This window comes from Triticum aestivum, chromosome 2A, assembly GCF_018294505.1.
Source record: "Triticum aestivum cultivar Chinese Spring chromosome 2A, IWGSC CS RefSeq v2.1, whole genome shotgun sequence".
Classification (NCBI taxonomy): Eukaryota; Viridiplantae; Streptophyta; class Magnoliopsida; order Poales; family Poaceae; genus Triticum; species Triticum aestivum.
The window spans coordinates 738,252,533-738,256,891 of record NC_057797.1 but is presented as its reverse complement, the minus strand read 5'-3'; the positions used below and the strand labels follow the sequence as shown (position 1 = coordinate 738,256,891).

At 48.2% G+C, this 4,359-nt stretch overlaps 1 pseudogene; it reads left to right on the top strand.

Moving 5' to 3' along the window:
- The first annotated feature begins 3,374 nt into the window (after window positions 1-3,374).
- LOC123191954 (E3 ubiquitin-protein ligase Os03g0188200-like) lies at window positions 3,375-4,013 on the top strand (annotated as a pseudogene).
- The last annotated feature ends 346 nt before the right edge of the window (window positions 4,014-4,359 follow it).

The following is a 4,359-nucleotide window of genomic DNA, read 5'->3' as shown; positions in this document are numbered from 1 at the left end:
TAGTCGAAACTGAATTTTACTATTGAAACTGATTGAACTAGTAGCAGAGCATTGCGATAGATGTTTAGGGCGTTCGAGCACTAGTAGCAGAGAAGCAGTGATCTAAATCAGCAGCCGCTCGAGCAGGGAACGGACTAGCAGAGAGCAAGTCGTGCAGCAGCATCACGAGTGAGTGCTAAAGCAGCAACTCCTGTAGCCGCCGGAGGTCGTGCAGCAGCAGCAGTAGGGCGAGCGAGAGCAAGAGCAGAGCAGCAGCACGAACGAGAGCAAGAGCGGAGCAGCAGCGCGACCGACAGCAATAGCAGAGCAGAGCAGCAGCACGAACGAAAGCAAGAGCAGTGCAGCAGCGCGACCGACAGCAAGAACAGAGCCGCAGCACGAGCAAGTGCCAGAGCAGCACCAGTGCGAGCCGAGAGCCGGGGCAGCTGCAGCTAGTGCCAGTGTGGAAGTCTCCACCGCGGAAGCAATGACATGGGGGAGAGACGTCATGGATGAAGTGGCTTGCGACAGCGCCGTCGGTGGAAACCCGCCATGGCTGCTTGGTATCAAGCACCGGCAGCCCCGCGAGATCGAATAAACGATAAAATGCAGCGGTGAGTGCAGAACCTCCTTGGTGGCGCCGAGTAGGCCTCGGCTTCATCGGAGGAATTGGTGAGGGTGTTGCGGTTCCGGTGGGGCAGGTCAAGACGGCGGTTTGGGGATGGAGGTGGCGCGATAGACGAGGCGAACATCGGGGCAACTCCTTGGAGGTGGAGGACGGGGCGGCTGATCCGGCAAGACGACGAGATCGACGATGGATCCTCATCCAGTGCGATGTATGAGGGACGGCGAGCTGTTCCAGTGGACGACGTCGTCGGGGAAGAGTCTCCGGCTGGGCGGCGGTCAGGAGGCCGACGGAGGAGCGCTGGGTTTCACGGGTTTTGGCGGCCTCGGTGTACGAATGGGGGGGACGAAGGGGAAGGTAGGGGGAGCCATGGCTTAGGGACTCACTTGTCCGAAATGTAGGATAAGTTACCAGCGTAACCCCACCGGTTTTGAGCACACGACATCGAGCCGGCATTTCTGGCTGAGGGGTAGAAGGGGGATTTCACGTGTCTGGGCTGCGGGACCGATTTCGGATGAGGAGGGATTTTTCGCGCGCGTTGAAATTTCGAGATAAGAAGGCGCAGCGAGGGTTGAAGAGGCGGGAGTTTCACAGCAGATGAGACAAAAGATACTCGAGCTTGAAAATTTCGGGATAACAAGGCACGGATTCCATGTTCGGCAGAACAAACTTAACGTGTACAAAAAAACAATTCATACAAGACACAAGAGAGTCATGTCCCGTTTTACTATATTGCTATAAATGCTATTGAAAAAACTACAAGAAAAATGTAAAAAAAATCGGGAGAAAAAGATTACCCTGTACAGTACCAAATCAATTCGCACTTCCCTCAACAACAACAAAAAACAAATCAATTCCCACCACAAGAAAGAGCCATGTCCCTTTTTATATGATTACAAATGCTAGGATCTCGAATTTCAATTTTTGAATCCACGTTATGTTGAATTCGAATATATCGTTAGGTGACCTTGCGGTTTATAATGGATGTAGTCCTACATTTTGATCTTCCATATATATGAACATTTTACTCCATCCTATGAACATATATATTGTCGTCTACCATATGGACTAAATTTGAATCGATTTTCCTTATTTGAATACGATTGTTGTCAAGTTATACCATCATTTAAATATTATCTTGATAACAAAAAACATGCATATAGCAGTAATCATATTTCACTATGAACTACATGTACCATACGATCTCCAATTCAAATATTTGTATCCATTTTATGTTGAATTCAAATCACAGTACATTGGTCTAGGTAGCGAGATGTTTGGATAATCTAAACCTTGCTTTCATATGTATAACTAGGCAAAAGGCCCGTGCGTTGCAACGGGGAAATAAAAATTATTCCCCTAGCCTAATGGCTCCAAGAATATATTTGGCTGCTTCACTAAAATACGCTCCATGTGTGTGTGTCACCGAGGCATTCGTCAAAGCATTAGTCATCTAATGTATTTGCCGATAGCCTTAAACATACAAAATCAATGTATGAAGGGCTACACTTCAATTTAAAAAAAATTGAGCTATTGACCTCAAAGACGTTGATTTGTGTTGGTGTCGATTATAGTGTCTTTTTCGTTGAAACATGTTCATCCCTTTAGAAATAGATCAACATAAGAAAAAGAAGATAAGCTATATTCAAAGAGAACTGTTTATAAATGAAACATTCATTGTCAGTTTATAAAGAATTGATTAATTTAAATATATAATGTATTTTATATTCACAAATGACCAATTTACCTCAGCCGCTGATGTAGTGCTCTATGGAGTGTATTTGTCATGGATGGATAATGCATTCACAGAGTAAATTGCATTCTAAATCTCCTCTCTCCCTTTTTACCTTCTTAGCATGATCTTGCTTACTTAGGTTGTGCTTGAGCGCGCAACTTGTTATATTTGCTTTCGGATTGCAGCTGGACCGGTTGTCCCAGGGGAGGTTGTCGTCCATGACATCGTTGCCATGAAACAGAAAAAGATCTTATGAAACCGGGTCTCTTTGTATATAACATGGGATCCTATGTAAAAGAGGACGTGTGTTTAGCACCACTATCAAAGCACTTTCTTTCCGGACTAATTTTTATTATGTTTAATGTTCTTTGTACTTCTGGCGGATCTTTGTAATAGGTCTATCATCCTTTTTCACAAAATAAAAAATAAAAAAAATCCAGGCCAACGATGGCCGTCGCGTTGCTAACCTTCTCTCCAACCTCATGATCTCATCGTCTCCATATAGGAGGTCGGCTGATTGACGCGTCGGGTCCGCTAATGCTTAATTTGCTTCTACATGTTCTTTTTAGAAGAATTTGCTTCTACATGTATCCGTTCATGATTTGCCCTGGCTGGCTAGCTAACGTTCGATGCAAAAAAAGCTGAAGAAATCAAAGGGCCAGTTGGTTATCTAAATGGGCCATGTAACCAGCTATTGGGCCCCATCGAGCACCAAGCATGAACCGATGTAGCAGCCAGCAAAACCTAGCGAGCGACACATGTGAGACGCCGCGAACCCTAGCTAGCACTGCGACTACCAGACGGACGGCAGTGGAAATCGAGCAAGCGGCCGCAGTGGCAGAGCGGCGAAGCAATGGAGGACAGACAGTACGATATACGCAGCCGTGGCGGAGTGCAGAGGCGCCAAACAAAAATGGTCCACGGAAGGAGATTAGGAGAACACACTTGTAATTATTCAGTGATTGATTCACAACATCCCTGTCCTAGAAATCTATCTATGTAAAGTGGTCGGGGTCTGTGGTTTTGGCCGCATCCATGTCGTCCCCGGCGGCATCGCTTGACAGTTTTGACGACACGGACGCGTCCGGTACGACCAACTCCAACCTGACGCTGTTGTACATCATCATCACTATCCTCGGCGTCTTACTGTACTTGGCCGTCCGCTACGGCCGGCCGCTCTTGCCCGAGTGGGGCGAGGGCGAGCTCCAGTGCTCCACGGCACCGGCCACAGCCAGCCTCCCGCAACCCACCTCGTGCTGAGATTGGACTGTTGGAGGACATACTGCACTACCCATCTTCACGTATAGAGCGCGAGCGGCGCCGACATCGTCGGCCCTCACCTCAGGGCAGCTGGGGCGCCTGCAGGAGCAACAGTGCTAAGAGGAGGAGCGGCAGCAAGGGGAGGGCGACGCTGTTGGAGTGCGTGGTGTGCACGCAGGAGCTGGAAGACGATGGCGTGGTGTGCGTGCTGCCGGCGTGCATACACTTCATCCAGCTGCATCAATACCTGGCTGCGCGCACACTCGTCGTGCCCGGTGTGCTGCGCGCACCTTGAGTCGGTGAGGTGCGGCCGGGCGAGGCGGCCATGTCACCGCCGTTCCCCAGTTGCGGCGTTATGGTGTGTCACCCGAGCGCCCTACAACGTCAAGGATCCTGGCAGACATCTTCACATGATCGCTGTTGAGGATCAGCGCTTGCTGGCTAGGAAATAGATCATGTGGCATATAATTTTTCTCCTAAGATCACGTGTGCATGGCAATCATCTATGGAGCTATTTTTTCTCCCGGCTCGCTCAACTGTGCAAAGGTCAGTTACTGTTTTTTTCCAAGGATGAAGTGGGCCAAACGAAGAAAGACACGACGGATGGAAAGAACGATCGAGAGACGGTACGACACAACCAAGAAAACATCGTCAATGCGAATCGTTTTCTTTTAGTACTTCTAAATCTCAGCCATCTATTCTTAAGGTTAACATAAAATCAACGGACATTAAGAGCTGACTTATAGAGAACTATGGAAGT